Source organism: Erithacus rubecula, assembly GCF_903797595.1.
Source record: "Erithacus rubecula genome assembly, chromosome: 6".
Taxonomy (NCBI): domain Eukaryota; kingdom Metazoa; phylum Chordata; class Aves; order Passeriformes; family Muscicapidae; genus Erithacus; species Erithacus rubecula.
This window is the reverse complement of record NC_136688.1, coordinates 17538868-17558763: the sequence shown is the minus strand read 5'-3', so window position 1 is coordinate 17558763 and position 19896 is coordinate 17538868. Positions and strand designations below refer to the sequence as shown.

Genomic DNA, 19896 nt, shown 5'->3' with positions numbered 1-19896 from the left:
AACTGCTGCTGGAACAGGAAAAGCTCTTAAGTGTTTGAAATTAATGCCTCAGACTTCTCTATTTCTGTGCTAAGCTACTTAAGAACAAAAACTAGTTTTTGTGGAGAACTTTGCCCTGGGGTGCAGTTTGTGGTACAAAATATTTGCTTAATTTGGGGTTTAATGTGCCTTATCCCAAATCTTTGCATGCAGAACTGCCATGGTGAGTGTTCCTGGGCAATCAGGAGTCAGCAGAAGTTTGTGAACATTTTTAATAACTTGAATATTGATGCTGATAACTCTAGGAGGCAGATTTGCATTAAGGCTCCTGAAGCTAAGTGTTCATACAATTTTAGTCTCTATTGCAGTGTGGGACATTATATGGGAATGTTATAAAAAGTGTGATTCTTCCAGACCTCATTATGCTCACAGATATGTTTATTCTGAAGTCTGTTCCTTACTGGTTCTAATGGAAAAAAAAAAAAAAATCTCAATATGGCTGTTAAATTCCTTTTCCAAAGACATTTGGGCTTGGGACAGCATTTTCTGGGGGGAAATGGCCATGCTGGATGTGACTTTGCTGCCTTCTTTGAGTTCTGGCTGCAGAGTGCAGCAGAGCAGGTTTCATAGCAGGTGTTACAAGATGTTCAGGCTCAGATATTTGGATCCTGAGAAGCCAATGAGAACTGGGCTTTTCCTCTAGTAATCCATGAATTAACCTGTGCTACAATCAAAGCAAATTTAAAGAGCTGCTTTAGCAGTTCTGATGGTTCTTGTCTTCATTTTCCTATTTTATATTTGTGTTGGTACTGTGTGCCCATGTGAGAACACACATTTATTCCTCTGTCTTTTAAGAAAAAACTGGAGGGATTTTTCTTTGTACAGTCTGTGACAGAATTGTTCACTCTACTCAAAGATAAATTTGAAGAAAATTGTTATTTCAGTTTTATTCTTTAAAAAAATAATAAAGATTATTTAGTAAAGAGTGCACCCAGCTGTTTAAGAGATCCACTGCCATTTTCTTTCCAGTGATGATTTGGACCTGGGTAGGTCCTTGGATTCCTGAATCAACTAAACATTTATTTTCTTCCTTGTGATGAAATTACATCAAATGTGAGTTGTTCTCTCCTGTTCAAGTTTCAGCTTGGGCTGTTTGCAAAGGTGCAGGGCTGAACCTTCCTATGAAATATTGAAACACATCCAGTGCTCATGGATGGGGTGGGTAAGAAGCTTTGGAGACAAAAATCTTCTGATTGTCCAGGAAATACCTGGTGATGCAGTCTAAGCTCTTGGTGGTCCATATACAACTTTTAACATACACAATTTAACAAAACTGTGAGTTTATTTGGGTCACCTCAGCACTCTGCAGCTTTGAAAGGGGAATTGTTGATGTTCCACATTTAACTGAGGACAGAAATCTGCAGTTTGAGAGCTGAACTGGAGCCATGAGTGTTCCTCAGGCAGGCAGCCAGAACACTTTTGGGTAGCTGCTTCCAGGAAATACCTGGAATTAATAATGAAGGCTGTGTTTCAATTGCTGGCTGAGTGGTCAAACGTGATGTTCCCTAAGCCCTCATCTGGTGATGAAAGTTTTCAGGGTCAGTAAGTTTAAAAACACAATTTCTTTCTTAATAGGTAGAATTTCTGTACTCGTGTTTTTGTTCTTGGAGAGCCAAGTTCATTGTGCAGCCTTCCCTGCCATCAGTGGGACTGCAAAGGCCTCTCTCCCTGAACATGGAGTTTTTAAACACTTCCAACACCTGGGGATTTTTACATCTCCATTGCATTTAAGGAAAAATTGCAGATGGATAAGTCATGCAGTTTCAGTGCATAAATCCCATTTCCTTAAAAGATCTAGCTAAGAAACAAATTTCACTGTGCCTTAAGAGCTAAAGGTTAAATGGGAAAAAGATTTTCTTTTGTAACAGTTTAATAGAAAGCAGCAGCTGAGCCTGATTCTTTTAAATGGCAGTAGCAATTACTGTCACTGCAACAAATCCTGTTGCTCAGGTAGAGCCTCATTTGTTTAAAACTGTGCAAAGGGTGTAGCTTTAATCAGAAATATAAAAGTAGCCTCTATGTTAATCAGTGTGTTATAAAGGCAGAAACAGGGGAATGTGCCAGAGAATATTTGGGAAGGACTGTGCTGGTCTGTATTGAGGTATTCGGTTTTAATTCAAGTAATATCACCTTACTTATTGCTCTTTATATGTTTGGTGATAATGATCATTGGGGGTTTCTTTTGGGCAGTTTAGGAATTCTTTTAGGAATATCAGCAAAGCTCATTTGGTGAACTTTTATTTTAAATTCACTTAAGAATTTTTCTTAATACAATTTCCCCTTTAAGAATGGCATCCAAAATGGAACATTGAAGTAAAATACAGTTATTCTAATTCCTGTGCCCATAGCCTATAATGAAATTAGCTAAATTAGCTCTTTTTCCTGGAGATTTCTGATGGAAGTGCTGCATGGCTTTGTGATCCTCAAAATGCTGGATTTATAGAAGGCTGTTGTGATTCTCCATATGACTTTTTGTTTTTTTTCTATAGGATTAACAGGCAGCATAATTCTGTTGCTGAAAGTCCATTAGTGTAGAATAAATCAGTCTCTTAACAAGCTCCAAATTTGTCTCAGGACAACTTTTTTTTTTTTTTTTTTTTTTTTTTTTTTTTTTTTTTTTTTTTTTTTTTTTTTTTTTTTTTTTTTTTTCTGTTGAGACACGTGTAGAAGAAGTTCAGTTAATTTTGACAGTTTTGGAGGTCGAGAGTTTTTGGAAAAATGAGTTCAGCACCACTGACAGCTCTGCTGGGAGTGCAGAGCAGACCCAAAAGTGCTTTTTCGTTTGTTTTTTGTCCCAGAAAATAGGGATGCTTTGCTATCAGACTGCCGAATCTTCAACAGTTTGCATTGTTTTTTCAAAGAAAAGAGTGCTCTAAATGTAGAATATTTGGTCTCTGAATAAGAGAACTGCTGACTGCTTCTCTCTCATAGACAACACATTTTTAATTTGGGCTTTTTAAAAATCCCCCCCAGTTTTGCCCACATATTAAGAGCTTTGTATGCTTGTCTCTTTTCCTTCTGTGGTGACATTTTTGGCCTGAGACTGAGTTTTTAAAGAATACTCTTTTGAAGGACTAAGCCTTGGTGTCTTGCCAAGATTTTTTAATTAAAACTCTCTTCATCAGATATCTGTATTTTCTTAAAAAAAAAAAAAAAAAAAAGCCAGAACAATGATTTCAATACTATATTGGTGGAGTATGCTTTAAATGTATGATTAGTTTGTAGGCACTTGAAATTTAATTTTACAGTTTTCTCCTACCCCATGAGTTCCCTGCTGTGGCTTAATTGTTGCATTAGTGATGAGAAAATCTGCAAAAAATCTCAAAGACATCTGGTTCCCTCAGTTTTATTAACTTGAATAGATATATTGCAGCCTACCTATGCCTCAAATACATGCAATTTTCATGAATATTAATTATGTCTCATAAAAATTGTTCAACCTGTTGTTCATGAACTGTTTGGTTTTCTTAATGTTTGGGTGAAAAGCATTTAAACCTTATTTCTGTTATCAGCTGTGAAAATAACCTGATATTAAAATCCCATGGAGTTGGAGAGCTAAAGAGGGAGAAGATAAAGGTCCAGGAGGAATCTTTATTTTTGATCTTTCTATAAGAAAGAGAGAAATGTAAATGTATTTTATGAGCAATGCCACTACATGCTGATATTTTCTATAAATAAGTAAAATACCTGCAGGTGTGACTGAATATCCAATGGAAGCCATTATGGTGAGCAAGAGAAATAATTTCTTAATCATCTTTTCAGCATAGCACATATTATCATATAAAAATGCTTTGACTTTGAGTTATTATTAATTAAATAATCAAGGGCTTCTTCTGCTAGAAGTGTCGGAATTGTTAAATAGAAATACATATTGAAAGGAGCATCACATTTTTATATATGTGTATTTTTACCACTCTATTTTTTTTTCTAAGTGCATTGCAAAGCCCTTTAGAGTAATAAAGCATTTTAAAATTGTTCAACATTAGGTGATCCTATATTCATTATTTGAAATGAACAGATAATATTGAATGGCAGCAGAGTTGTATTTAGCCTATAAAAGGCTATGTTAATTGGGACTCTTGTTAGCCCTCATTATGAAAACAAACCTGTTTACTTGAGGTGTGAATCAATAAAACAGGCAAAAAATGTTCTGAATTAAAACAGAGTCGAAGGTTTTTGATTTATTGGGGGAGCAGGACTTTTGTTCAGGAAAAAAACACAAAACAAGAAAGTAGACTTGTCATTAAATGGGTTAATGGATCAAAGGTTACTCTTTTGTTCTAATTTGGTGTGTAACACCTGAGTCCTTATTTCTGCACTGCACTTTGCTGTACATTATCTAATATTTGCTTTTTGGGTATTTTAACTTGTATTTATTGTAGAATCCTAGAAAACCAAAGAGCACAAGCTCTGCAGGACCCTTTGGCTCCAGCACAACATCTGCTTGTGCTTCCTTTATATTCCTTTAATGTTGTTTGAGAACTGCCTAAGTAAATTTTAGGAAGTGGAATTTCTTTGAGCACTGTAGAAGTCCTTTTGAGTTTAGGATATTTTGAATTCTTTTTGCATGGCTGGTATTGTTCCAGTAAAATAATGTGAATCTCTTGATAGTAAGAAAAATGTTCCAAAAATGGTGTTGTGAAACTCAATGAGAAGATGGAGGGAAAGGCACTGCTGTGCACAGTCTCAGCATAGTTTAATGTTTTGGAAATCTGGAGCACCCTCTTTAAGAATTTGCTGAAGTTTGACAGGACTAAAACCTAAGCAGGAAATGTTACTGGCATTGCTGCTACTTGTGTGCACTAACTCAGAGCTTTAAATCACAGCAAAATAAATAAAATATAAAATAAAATAGGATAAGAGCAGCACAGCACAGTTCTGCCTACTCAGCTACTTGTTGCTGTAGTAAAGCAGATGGAGAGGACAAATATATTGAATTACTTTGTGTGCAGGGATCCTGATGTATTTTCCCCCCTTTTTTTCCTTTGTGTGTGTTTTGTTCTGATAGTGCTGCCTCACAAATGCCATTTCAGTATCCACCAAATGTTGCATTTGGCTGGGAGATTTTACTCCAATTCTAATCCAATCTCTGCTCACACATTGGATGTATCATGAGAGACTTTCTAACACATCAAATCAAAATCAGTGAGAGCTTGAACTTTTCTTCCACCTTTTTCTTTCATTTGTAATGATTGCTTAAGGAAAGCTCATTTGAAATGAATGTGAAAATAGCTCTGTTCAAAGCTGCAGGATGAGTTTGGGATAGCTTCTGGTTTAGGAACAGTTGAATCAGCACAAAATGTTGATGAGGATGTCTAAAATTCATAGGTGTAGTGGTGGGAAAATATATTCTTTAGACCAGTCCTGTAGCACTGTGTATTTTTAGAGTTTTAAAGAAATACAGAGAAATATTTTTAATAATGATCTACTTCTATGAAAATGATGGTAAAGCAACTGTTTTGAAAGAAATGGAAGATTGCTTAATATTTAATAACATGGGGCTTAATTTTATCATGTTCCCTGCTGATTAAATTGAACTGTAGGTTCTGTGTGATTTGTTTCTAAGAGGCATCAAACTGCTCTTTACTCTGCTTTATCTTCTTTTTTCCCATAGAACTGGTAGGTTGAGATGTTGGCAGTGTCATATTTGGTGGACTGCAACACTTTAGCAGTCCTTTGAGATAAAGGTGTTGTGGCTTGGTGGTTAAAAAAAAAAAAAAAAAAGAAAAAAAAGACTTAAGATTTGCTTCAAATTCAAAAAAGGGATTAATATGCTGACACTTAACAGTTAAAAGGATGTGGAATTGTTTTTAAACCAAAGTAAATATCTTGTAGGCAGAATGGGGACTATCCAAGGATGCTGAACCAGAAAAACAGAGTTAACCTATTTATCAAAATGTTTTGAAGAGCAAACCCCAGAAATAAAGTGTTATTGTTAAAGAGCAGAATAAGGAGGCTGTAAGAAGCAGGAAAATACCCTGCCTAGAGGTGAACCTGTGTTCAAAGGGGGAGATACAATGACTGGTGGACTCCAGCAGGTTAAATGTGAAAGAACAAGAGAGGGAAGGAGAAAAAAAGGTGAATAATAAATTAATTTTTTTTTCAAGTACATCAGAATTAAGAAGCTAGAGAGTAAAACTGATAGATGATCAAGGCATAGAAGGAATGCTCAGAGAAAATAAGCCCACAGTAGAAACTTAATGTTCATTTTTACTGCTGTGTTCTTCACCCAGTGTTATCAGGCAGTGGAAACCTTTCCAATAAGGTGACATAAATTCTGAAAGCTTCTCTTCTCTTCTCTTCTCTTCTCTTCTCTTCTCTTCTCTTCTCTTCTCTTCTCTTCTCTTCTCTTCTCTTCTCTTCTCTTCTCTTCTCTTCTCTTCTCTTCTCTTCTCTTCTCTTCTCTTCTCTTCTCTTCTCTTCTCTTCTCTTCTCTTCTCTTCTCTCTCTTCTTTCCTAGAGTTTATCTATATTTTAATAATTTTGGGCTGCTGTGGAAGAAGTTGCAAAGGTTGAGCAAGCAGCATTCCTTCATGGCTAAAGCAAAATTTCCAAATAAATGCTGTGCTACTCGACACCAGGATCATTCTGCTTGGGAATTTTACATGTAGATAATCTCCACTAAAATCTAATTACTATTCCCTTGATCTTCATCACTTACTACATTTGGCTATTATTTATTTTGTGTCTTAGATTAGAAGATTTATGGAATTTAGGGACCAGAGTATGTCAGATATGGTGGACCCATTTCTGCTTGTTACATACTGTTCAGCAAAATGTTTAATTTTCCTTTTATATCTTAGTAGTGTGAAGGACAGAAGTGGAAGAGGATGTTGAACTTTGCTATCACCTTCTGCTCTCAGTTTTCTGAGAAGAGTTGCACAGGCCAAAATCTACAGGCCAGAAGTTCAGATTTGTGATGTTTCAAAATCGTTGAATAGGAATTAAAGGAGCATATTCTGACACTTTCTAAAAGAAAATTGATTTTATCTTGTCCACTCATTTGCATATTTCAGCTAGTTTAGGGTTTATTGTGGAGGTACTTAAATTATTTTCTTGATCCAGTATTGATGGAAATCTTTTACAGACAGAAAATAGAAGGAAATTGGTGCTATTGGTGGTTTTCCAATTTCAATTTACAGAAAGTGACTCTGAAATCACCAGCAAATCCTTCTGACCCCAGAACACTTGATGTGGATATTACAGGAATTTTTCTATGAAGTTGAAGTTAAGAATACATGATTCATTTTCACTGATAGTTAATTTTGAATGTAGTTTATTAAATTGAACTGTTTGGCTTCTTGGGAACGAGGCACTTGTAGCTCATCATTTCCCACATGCTACAGAGTATTTTTAAAATTTTGGAAATGGAAATCAAAAAGTTTTAAGGAAGTGCTTGATATTTGCTGAATAAGATGATAAGAAGGCTCTTGCTAACTTTTGGACATTGACATTGTGACTTCTCCAACTTTGTGCCCATCAAATTTAATTGATTTCAGGGGCACTGCATTGGTTTTATGTCAGTGTAACTGCTTAGAAGTCCAAAAACACATTTGCAAAGATATTCTCAGTTGCCTTTTATAATTGCCTTACAGTTGGGAGATAGCAAGATTTGAAATGTGAAAACTTTAACAATTTGTTATTAAGCAGGCCCTTTTTGAAATTTGTTATGTGTCTGTAGTACCAGAGTTTGGAGGCTGGGAATTGTAAATGAAATTCTGCTGCTGGGCTTTTTCCTGGTGTTTTCCTTGATTTTTGTAGGAAAGGGACTAAATGAGGAAAATGTGCAATTTTAATCTGTTCATTTAGCAGTTACCCTCTGGTATTTGAGCTGCAGTTAGAAGCAAATGACTGGGAATACTTTTGATTTGTATGCTTTTAGCTCTCTCTCTCTGTCTCTCTCTCTATATATCTAATATCTATATCTATATATATATATTATATGTAGTGGGTGTATATATATATATATTCCAGACTGAAGGTGAGATTTTAGTAATTCACATTGACTTCAGTGCTCAATCCAATATGAATGTTGTGCATCAGCTGCTAATGTAAGGAAATAATATTGTCTTTGTCATAATATTATATAGTATATATTATTTACTAAATATTATATATTATGTATTGTGTATTAAATATTCTATTCTATTCTATTCTATTCTATTCTATTCTATTCTATTCTATTCTATTCTATTCTATTCTATTCTATTCTATTCTATTCTATTCTATTCAACCTAAGGCAAAAGCTCTCAGTTATTTAGGGTCTGTGCAGGCCAGGGAATTTTCTGCACTGTTCTGATCATTTTGGCCAGGCAGCTCCCAGATCTCTCTTGCTTTGTTCAGGTTGATGCTCTGGGTTTACTGATGCACATCTGCAGCTCAATAAGTGCCTTTGCACCAGTCAATTCTTACATATTCTCCTCCTGGTAATTCCTTTCTAAAATCCATGTCCCATTTTGTCTTCTACACCTCAGTAACTGCAAAGTGAGAAGAAATAATTGGTTTGAGCAAAACTAGTTTTTCAACTCCTTTGTTAGCTGCTGTCAGAGTGACCATTGTCAGTGCAGCATCAAATAGATTAAAATATATTATTGCCAATGGTGGTTCAGCCTGGCCTGGGGCATTCATAAAACCAGTTCTGGTTTATTCTGTAATACAAACTGTTCTTACTGCTGCTCAGCCATGAATTTCTGCAGGTTTTGCCATTGCTCAGTCTCCAAAGATGAGAGAAGCAGGTTTCCCTCTGCCCTGGGCTCTGGGTGGTTTCCAGATGAGGTCAGAGTGGCACCAATTGATTGCCAAGATGAGTGGGTGCTAAATCAATTGGGGCACTTGGGCACAATGAAGAGTTATAAAATTAAACCTTCACCTGGCTAAGTGAGTATGAACAGTGATAAGTGCTCAAGCAGAGGTCGTGAGTGACAGAACTATTCACCTATGCTAGCCACTGGTATGAATTATGCATTTTCCAATTAATATTTAATAAATGTCACTATTAAATATGGAATTCAAAACCACAGCTGAGAAAACAGTACCATCATCATCTTTGGGCCCATTTGGAAGGAGTGCATTATGAATGTTTGTTATGGAGTGAAGTTTTAAAAAATGAATTTTTCAGCAGCCATGCCAAATTTATGTAGGTCTAAATACCTTTGGAAGCAGGGCTCTTGTCCAGAGTAACCCATGATTCTAAAGTTCCCTTGGAAGTGAGATGATTGATGTTTTAATTGTATTCAGATAAGAAAGTAAAAAGAACAAAGGATTGTATGTTTGAATTTGCAGCTGGCTAGAATGTAGTGTTTTCCTCTTTCCCTCCAGCTCCTCCTTCCCACCCCTGCAGGGTCCTTGCCAAGGTGTGCCCACCTTGTGTCTCCTTGGACCACTCTGCCTTCTCTCCACCTGAAACCCTCTTGGTCTCCTCCCATCCCATGGCAACTCCTCCCACACACTCCCAGTGCTGACTGTGACTCAATTTTATGAAAACAGGTGAAAAACTGAGTGTGCAGCTCCAATATGATGCTTTATTGTTTTTTGTTTGGGTTTGGCTCTGGCAGGAGAGTGATTTTAAACACTTTGGACTGCCACAGAAGTGCCATCTGTAGCTCTCTCTAGGTTTTCTGATATTTTTCCAGGTCACTGATCACTTTTGGTGGGAGAGGTCTAAGCTCAAGGAACTGCACAGAATTCATCTTACCCTTAACACAGGATTAATGAAAAAGGCAGGAGCTATACCAGTGACAAATGCCAAATGCTCAATAAGTTTGATTTGACAAAGGTTTTGTCAGGGACTCACATAAAGATAAAGCTCAAGTCAGAAAAGAAAGTGTTTGGTTAGGTTTTTATTCAAGAGAAAGCAAGAGTAAGTGTAATAATGTAAATTTGGTTTAATTCCAATTAATCTTTTACTCAAGTAAATCCTGACAAAGTGGAGACAAGGCATGCAGTTACCACTCTATAACTGTACCAGTATGAGGCTTCTTAATGAGCAACCTGAGGGAGGTCTTGCCTGCTGGTGAATAGTTTGTGCTTTTAAAATGTGCTATGCATTTGACTTCCTACTCCATGAGGAGTTTGACAGATGGCTGAACTTGCATCAGGGGAATATGCTGATATTAAATTTGTCTAGAGATGATACAATGATTAAGGATTTCTTTAAATCTCCCTGTATCCCAAATTTTTTAGAAAAGCAAACAAAACAAAACAACTCTCTGTTGAGGTGTTTGCATTTGGGTAGTGAGATGTTCTTGATAAACTCACAAGTGGTTTTCATTGCACAAAGCAATTTTTAGCCCAGGAGAAACCACCACCAAGTGGGCTTTTATTGCAGTTTTACAGGGAGGGTTATAAGCAAGGGGAATTTTGTCCTTTCCTTTGCAAGGAGCTGCTCCTGGGTGGGATGCTGGCCCTTTGCCCAGTGGCTACAGCCTCAGTGCAGCTTGTTGCCCTGCCTGATCCCTCCTCTGTCTGTGGCTCTGCCTGAAGAGAGCAGGATGGTGATGGCCAGAGGACACCTGCAGCTCATGCAGGTGTGATAGAAAGCTCTGAAATCAGGAATCCACTCCTCAGACTCCTATAACCACGTCTAAGGTAAACCTGGGAGGTGTCTGCTGTGAAACTGCTCCTCACATTGTTCCTTTGGGCTTTTCAGCCAGGACTTTACTTCTGGAAAACATTTGAAAGCCTAAATACAGGAGGAAATGCCCAACTTTACCCCTGGGAAATGTTACATGGATGTGCACATATGGATTTTTTTTTTTTTTTTTGTTTCACTTTGTGAGGAGCACAGTTTCAGAAGCTGAAGAAACCAATTTTCTCGTGCTGAGCTTTGTTATGGAGTTACATAAACCATCCATCATGCAAATTCCAAATACATTAAGCTAAGTGTTTCAGGCTAATTGACAATGTTCCATTAATTTCCACTGCTGAATAGGATCTGGAACATTTCTAATGTAGTTATTTTTCCTTCCAACTCATGCATCACAACAGCCCTCTTAGTGCTGCTTTTGGTCTATTCTCTTCCAATTTTAAGAAAGATCTGTGATACAGCAGTGATTTATCAGGTTTTTTGCTACCTGCCTGTACTGGGGAATTGAGTTTTGTCTGCTTGCAGCAGGATCTTCAATTATTTCTTTCATTACCCTACACTGGTCTGTTGTCTTGTGATAATTATAGTAACAAAGATTTCCTACCAGATACATAGAGAAAATTGTCTGTAAGTCAAACTTCTTCTGTTGTCTGTAAAAAGGAAAAGAGAGAATAGAGTCTGAACTAGCTGTTCTTAGTTTTGTAGTCTTGAAATTTTGCTGTACCTGAAAATCACCACCAGAGGAAAAGTTGCAGTGCTGAGAGGAAAATTATGGACGAATGGCCTTGACATTTAGAAGGTAGGTCCCAAATCTTATGAGGGATAAGTGAGGATGCAACTTCTTAGGAATGATGAATAGCCATAAAGGAGATAAGTGATTTTTATTTATTTTGATTTTGTACTAGCATTTTTTGATGCTGATTTGATGAAGACCATGAATTAGAAATATATGCTTCCTTTTCTTTTTTGTAAAAGTCCAATCTACTGCCACAGTATTTGTAAAGTTTTACATTGGTGCAGTACCAATTCTTTGAATAAGGGTAAGAAAAGTTGATTAACATCAGATACCATTCAAATCAGCTGGAGAGCCTCCAAAACAATTTAGACATGTGATAGTATTGCTGAGAAAGTTAAAATTAATGGCAGTTTGTTAATAGGGGCCATGTTCAAGCAGTTAGAGCAGAAGAAATTGGAGGAACGAAAACACACTTCCAAACATTTTATTTTGCTAAAGCTGCTCATTTTGTTTTGTTTCTCTTTGAGATGCTAATGAAGGGCACAAAATAAGTAGCAGATCCTCATTTTCCTCCCCCTAACCCTGTTGAATTGTGCCCTAACATACAATGGCCACACTGGAATGGGCTGAAATCAGTTACAGAATAATGTATTACCCTCAGTGAGAATGGAGTTAAGCTGCAGCTTTATTAGCAGCAGTAATAGTGGAGTTTATTTTAGAGCATGTAATGGATTTCTCTGAAACCTCTGCTGTGCTGATTGGGCCAAAGTCTGGAGCTGTAATCTCAGTCAGCTTTATCACTCAGTAATAAGAGTGAACAAATTCTCTGTGTGAATGGTGTACAGATGTCTGAGTGCACCTACAGTCATCTCTCCAGAGGAGAATAAATCCTTTCTGGGTGATGCCCAGCCATGTTTCTCCAGGTTAGAAGAGTTCTCTTCAATAGTGTTTTCCCTCTGCAGCACAGGAAAGGTGAAAAACCCAAGAAAGGGCTGTCAAGACCAAATTTTGTAACATATTTGTCATGCTAGTATTACCTGGTAAAGGAAGGTACTTACAGGCCACTGTGAAAGTTTATTTGCATTCTTAGCAATGCTTTACAAAGAAATTCTCCTTAAATGCTTTTAGGCTTTCAAGATGGTATGGGTTTTGCGAAACTTCAGGTAAACAAGCTGAAAAGGATATCCTGCAGCTTCTCTTGTATGAAGGAGGGTATGGGATAAGATAAAGCAAACATGATTGGCAGAGCTTTTGTACTCTTTCTCTTCAAAACCTTAAAAAAAAAAAAAAAAATAGAAGCTGAGAGACTGAGTCATATTCAGTAGACCAGAAAGAAAATTTAATCTCCTTTGTACTCAAGTGCATGGATCAGTCACAATGGGCACTTCAGCAGGCTTGTGGGCTGAGCCAGAGCTGCCCATCACTGGCAGCAGCAGAATATCCTTGTTCCTGAGCTCTTCTGCATCCCTGGGAATTCAGCTATCCCTCTGTGCTGAAAGGGATCTTTCCTCCAGAAAACCAAGACAAAACTTGTAACTTTCTGTTCAGATATCCAGGTAATACTTCCAGGAATGGTGAGTTCTCATGTGAATACTGGTGAGCTCTAATTAGCTTCATAAATACCAATTTTGTGTATAAAAATAATACAGCAATGAGGGGACAGGGAGGGGAAACAAAATTAATCTTTCTGTAACATAATAAACACAAATATACATATATTAGTGTGTGTAGCATAATAGAGATGTAATAGAAACAAAAGTGAAACTTGTGTTTCACAGCTTGGCTGGCAAGTGCCCCCACATGAGGCTGTGAACATCAAAAACTCCCATAACAATTTATGATTTTTCTAGGCCCATCAGCACTTCCCAAAAGTTCTAGATTTTTTTTTTTTTTTCTCAACATATTTGTAATCTGGATGTTGTCCTATTTCTGTGCCAGACACTCCAGTTACCATAACCTTTTGGCACAGTGGGTATGCTCTGTGTTATAACATGGACATGAAACACCATTCTCTTTGTCTTTTATTCTATGTATAGAAAAAAAAAAAAAAAAAAAAAAAAAAGCTTTCTTAAAAATTCCACCCTGATCTCTAGCCTAATTCATTCTCCTAAATGTGTTTCAGAACATTCATGTGTGAATAATTCGGGAGGCTGTATTCTCTGGCCTTGGGTTCTGAAGAGAAATCCTTAAATTTCAGATATTGCTTCCTCCTCCCCTCACTGGAGCCTGATATGTCACAAACCTTCCCAAATTTACTCCCAAATTCCCAAAATTACTTGCTGGTAAGAGGCTCTGTCCTCCTTTTCATTCCTGGAGACTTGTGGTGGTTTATTTGCACCACTTATTAGTGACTTTTTTTTTTTTTTTTTTTTTTTTTTGTCTTTACTTAGAGTTAGGATTAGAAACATGAAGCAGAAAAATTTTTCATTTGGACTTGGCTGTTTTTTAATCTTATTTAAAGTACAGAGAGTTTTGCAACACTTCTAGCTGCCAGCTAAAACTGAGCAAAATGGAGGTGAATTTAGTTAGCTACAAGGTCTTTTAAAGTTAAACAGTCCAGTTAAGAGCTAACACTTATTTATACTTTTGATCCAATAACTCAACACTTGTGACTCACAGTGAAATACTAACTATTTAACTAAAAATTACTACTTGAAACTTGTGAAGAAGGAACAAAGAACAAGAAAAGGAAGATGGGCAACATCCAAGCACTTCCATCATGTTTGAAAAACTCTGTATTCCAAACCCTTCACCATGTGAACTCACACACTTCTATTTAGCTGCACACCTGTGATTTTAATTCCATCACTCGATTTTGGAAGCCTTCTCCAAGTCTTTAAGTTAAAAGCAGTGTTGTCTTGAGGGTCAGTGTCAGAAAGCACAGAAAGCTCAAAACTCCCAGTTCCTGGGTTCCAGCAGGTGAGGGTTGGGTTTTTTTTTATGGAAAGAGTGATAAAGTACTGGAATTGTCTGCCCAGGGATGTGTTTAAAAAAACCCTGGATGTGGCATTGGTGCCATGGGCTGGACTCTGATCTTAAAGGTCTCTTCCAACCCAGCCATTCTGTGAATCCTGAGAATTCTGTGAATTCTGTGATTCTGATTCTGTGAATGTAACCAGAGTGGCAGGAACCAACCTGTTTTCCTCCAAGCCATCACCCAACCAGCACCCATGCCAAAAGCAGGGCTGTGTGCATTCCCCCTGCTCCTCCCAAGGGATGGGATTGTTCCCTGCTGCCTGTCCAGCTGCCTCCAGCAGCATTCTGCAGTTTTTGGGAAAAGCTTGAGATTTCCTGTCAAAGGGGAATGAATGGAATCATTCACGACTGTGGAAGCACAATGTTAAAAACAGGAGCTGAATATTCATGCTGGGGGTGTTACTATCATCCAGGCTTTTAGGGGACTGCCTGAATGGGTGGAATTAATTCTTTTTCCATTTAACTCCGTGGTCAAATTTACTTGCTTTAGTGGGAATAGGATTAAAGTCTTTGATAACAGAATTTCCTGAGGAAGGAAAGTATAGCGTGGTCATGGACAAATCTAATAATTTTTCTGCTCTAATCATCTTATGCCTCAAAGAGGAACTTATACCCCAGGGGGGCTAATATTTACATAATTGTAATTTATTGGGTAAAGATTTTCCTAGTGCAAAGAAACATCAAAGTGTTTGTCTTTGTCAAGTTTCAGAACAATTCTGAAGTTCACATGGAAATGAAAGGTAAAGGAAAATATTCCTTTTAGACCAGTTAGAGAGAAATGGCATTTGAAATCATATAGGCTGATTGAGTATTTTTAATGGAATGCAATTTGAATTTTGTGATGAGCACTTATCAGTGCTGTCTCTGGGTATAATGTACATGGCTGAGGGGGTGGTTTGCTGGAGAATCTGATTAAAATATTTGGTGATGTATTTGAGCAGGCTGTTTGTGTTAATTTTATAGACAAGGCAGCGCTTGTGTGAAAAAGATTTTCCCTAGCATTAAAGTTCTCTCCAAAGAGCAGCATTGGGTGTTGTAATTTCAGTAATTCTACCAGAGTACATCTGTTTAGGTGAAATACTGATTGTTTATCTGTTACCTCAGGCTGCAATAACTCCAGCTGTGCTGCTTTTTAGTATTAAATTCTGATGTTGTTTATTTGATGCTTTCACACATAAATACAATCCAAGTAACTTAACCTAAGGATGCAGCTCAGTTTGTTGCATAATAATTTCGAGATGTTTCAGAGACATGAATTACTCAAGTTTAATTGATTAAAGATCTCCTCTCTCAGGAGGCTGTGGCAGAAAAGCAGGTAGGAAAAAGCCACATAAGATGCAGGGTTTTGTTCAACTGTCTGAATTTGAAATAAGTTTGTTTCAACATATTCTTATGTGTTGAAACTTATTGAACATTTCAGTTCAGTCAGAAAAACTCATAGAAAAGGAACTTTTTGTCTTGTATATTCAGCCCTGATGGGAGTGGATTTAAAATTTACTTTATACTGGATTTTTGCCCTAGGGGCTTCACTTTGGAGCTTCTTCTTTTCTGGTTAAGGTGCAGAAACATTGCTATTGATTGGTTTATACTCCAACCAGGCCAAAGCCCTGCCCATTCAAATATTGAAGGGAGAGCTTTAGATAAAAGAGGAGCTATACAATCTCAGAATCTGAAATAACAGGGGGAAAAAAAATCTATTTTCTCTTATTTTGAGGGCAGGAGATGCTGGCCTTAGTTTAATAGGTTATAAATTGCAAACCCAAACTTTCTGGTTTTCCCAAGTTTAAACACCCATCCCATTAAAGATGATAAAAAAGTTTTGTTATTGATGGATAATTAATGGCTAATCATCTACTGTACTCCAAGAGTTACCAAGCAGAAGTAAAAAGTTCTATGTTTTCCTCTCAGGCAAGGGTTTTTTAATTTTTGTTGGGTTTTTTTGTTTGTTTGCTGTGAAATTGAGCTATGAAATTTTTTTTGTTGTTTAATTTTTTATTTTTTTTTGTAAGATCTCACTGCTTTAATCATGGGCAATTCAAAACAGATAAAAATAAAATAGGAGAAAAGGGAATGCAAAAATTAGTAGCAAAGCTGTTGGAAGCAGCAAAGTAATGGCTCTCCTTTTACTTTGCTGCCTCCCCATAAATAGAATTATCATTTTCTAATGAGCACCTTGGAAGGAAGAGCAGAACTCAAGGACTCCTGGACCTTGGGACTGCACCAGATCCCATCCCTGGGTATATGTGGGGGTTTCCAGAACAAGAATTTGACAAGAATTTTGTTTACAGTCTGCCTCAACTCAAAAGGTTCAAGTTGCTCCTGGATCCCATAGATCTGTTGAGATTTGCTACAGAAAATTAATTAGCATTCATGAGAAGAACTGCATTTTTCTTCAGAGTTTAAAAGTAGCTGGATGATCAGGATAATTTCTCAAACAGTGCATTTTCTCTCTGGTCTTGTTTATTAATAGAAATAATACAGTGGAGAGAAATTCACTCCCTCAAACATTGTGATAACATGTTTGCTTTGTTTTGTTATTAATAAACTGTGAAATTCCTGCTTTACATCTGAGTAGTGGCACCAGTAATTGCTGTACCCAGTTTTATTTTCTCAGTTCTAAGATCCCAGTTAGTGACGAGTTTTCAGTGGTTTTCAGGGGTTTTGTTGATTGGAACTCCTCAATCACCTCATATATGAAATACAGAACTTGAATTTTCCTGTTGCAGTTTATTCTAGTAGAAGATTTAAAAATAGATGTCTGGCAGAAATATCCTTAAAAGGCTTTGGTTTAGGCCTTGATCAATCACATATTCTAATCCATAGGATTTTTTCTATGAACTAGGCAGGATTTTAAATGTTTTTTTGAACCTAGGCAAGGTTTTAAATGGCCTCTTATTAGGTGGCTGTTTTGTCAGATATTTATTTTCATACTTTTCACTAGATTTTACTGCAAGAGGAAGTTCAGGAGAAGAGTATTTGGGTTCATGATAAAATCTGGGGGAAAGATTTATCCTTTAGCATGAATAACACAGAGGTTCAGGTGATGCAGCACTGAGGAATGCCTTGCTTTGATTTGTACTAGAAATGTCCCTGAGAGTTTTACATGCTATTGTTAAATGTTTTGATTGGACACAGTAGCATTTCCTTAGCCTTAAAAAAATCCTCAAATTTGTGATGTTTGAAGTCTGGCCTTGCCCCTTGCTCCCAGCCAGCCCTGACCCCTGTGTCCCTTCAGTCCTGCTACATGAGATATTGACTTTTAAATTATTGTCTTTACTGGCAGAACCCTGATATGACATTTCTGCAAAACTTTATGTTCCTTCTGTAAGACTGAATTGTATTCAGGGAAAGCTGGTAGTGGCTCGAATAAAGGAAGGAGTCTCTGGAAAAAAAACACCTGGGATTTTCTCACTTCTCCACTCCCCTCTGGGCAGCAGTGGCAAAATTCCTTTGGACTGGCTCTTAATGATGCAATTGCCTATATGTGAGGAGAATGCAGGTAAAGGGGCATAAAAACTATGCAGGATTCACTATTTACTCATTATTGACAAAATTATTGTTTGGGGGGTTGCTTTGGTTTTGCCTTCCAGCATTTATTTTAGTGGTACATTAATTATCACTTTAGTCTATGTATTCTGACTTATTTCACTCTTGGAAATATCTAATTAACACGCTTTTTCCCTAATTAAATATCAAAGTGCAGCCCTTTTGCCTTCCAAACTCTGTGTTATTTCCTTTCCTCTGCCCTCTGACTGTACTTTCTGTGTGTCCCTTCTGGGAGGGTGTTTTTGGCAGGCCCCTGGTGGGATGCTCAGCTGCCATGGATACCAGCAGCACAAGCTGAGGAGGAAATTATCAGATACTGGAAGCAGCAACAATAATGGGTGAATGTCCAATATTGTACCAGTGTAAATTGCCATCCTGCAGTTTAGGTAAACTATGTGTATATCAGAAATTAATTTTCTGCCTCCTCCAGGAGCGAGTTTGTATTTATGTACCTTTGAATAACCTCGAGTTTTATTTGTAGGAAGCACAGGTTGTTTTTTGTTGTTTTTTTTTTTTTTTTCATGTAATGACTCCCTTTGATATTAGATTGTTTCAGAAATTGCAAACCCAGTGGTAGTTGCTGAGGTTTAAGCCTGTAAATCAGCAGGAGGAGCTAGCTGGTGAATTGGGGGCTGAAGTGATGATCCAGAAGAGCTGTGGTGTGTTTGCCTGCTCAGATGCTGAGAAGTGAATGAGTGGGGGGTTGAAGATACAGCCAAAATGGGAGATAAAAGCACAGTAAATATTCAGAGTTTGGGATGGCAGCACTGCCCTGTGCATACAGCACACAATGTGAGCATTGTGCTCAGTGGAGGAGAAGGCAGAAATTCCTCAAAGCTTCAATCAGGGGTGATGATATTGCAGAATTCCGTAATTTTTAAAACAAAGTAACACACTAATTTCCCTTGCAAACATGGGTAGGAGGGCAGCTCTGCTGCAGGTGAAGGTAATAGACAAAAGCAAGATATTTCTGAAGGAATTGTTGAGACAGGTCATCTCAGCTCAGAACGAGATAAAAGAGTCTCATTTACCTCAGCCCATTTTGAAAACAGACAAAAAAATATTTTCTGGGTGGGTTTCATCATATTTATTTGTGTGGCAGGCCCTTGCACAGTAGGTCTCTAAACATGCTGTAATTCAGCTTTATCTTTCCCACAGCCCATCCTCCCTCCAGGAGATTATCTCCTGTTCATGGCCAGTGAGTCCCAGTGCATGACTGATAAAATTCCATCATCCCACTGGGAGATGCTCCAGCCAGGGTGGGGGAGCCAAGCATTCCCTACCCAGATCTTTTTTTTTTTGTTATTTCTTTCTCAGAGGTTCAGGGTTTAGGCAGCAAGGAAGAAGATTTAATGCTTGTTTGCTGTGGGACTCAGCTTTGTCTGATAATATGCAGGAATTAACTTTCCATGTGTTTCAGACAGCCTCTGTGTCCAGTGGTAAAAACAGGATGGGAATGCTGATCCATTTTTTCCATCGTGGGATTTTACTGCCCTTAAAAATAGAAATGTGGATGAAACATCACAGGATACAGTTGAGTGAGTGGTTTTAACCCAGTGGAAGTGGTTTAACTTCCTCAGGTCCTGAGGAATGATATAAGAAAACAAGCATGGACCTTCAGTTTTGCCAGCTTTCCACTTTGGGTCTGAAACAAGTGGGATAAAATTTGGGGTGTTCAGGTGGTGCAGCACTGAGGAATGCCTTGCTTTGATTTCTACTAGAAATGCCTCTGCTCAATGCCGGCTGAAGGACCAGGTTTGGAAAAAGGTGCTGGCTCACCAGTCCAGAGATGTGTTTTGAGCTTTAAGCAAGGCTTTGTAACTTCATTTTTCCTCCCTTCTGTTTCTTCTGCACGGTCCATTAGTGTGGGAGCAGCCCAGGAGTGTCCAGCTCAGCCTGGCAGGGTCTCTGGGTACAGCTGGGGTGTGAACAATGTCCCCATCAGCACTGCAGTGACATTTTAGCCACATTTAACATTGCTCAAAGCCAGGGCCAAGCACACATGAGAGACTCC

The 19896-nt window shown here is 37.7% G+C and overlaps 1 long non-coding RNA gene across 1 annotated transcript in view; it reads left to right on the top strand.

The window, feature by feature from the left end:
• Positions 1-2619: 2619 nt before the first annotated feature.
• The window catches only part of LOC306803618, a 42856-nt gene continuing 25579 nt past the window's right edge, over positions 2620-19896 (top strand). Inside the window, exon 1 of the long non-coding RNA XR_013774649.1 lies at positions 2620-2690. This is a non-coding gene — a long non-coding RNA (uncharacterized lncRNA). The remainder of the gene's footprint in view (positions 2691-19896) is intronic.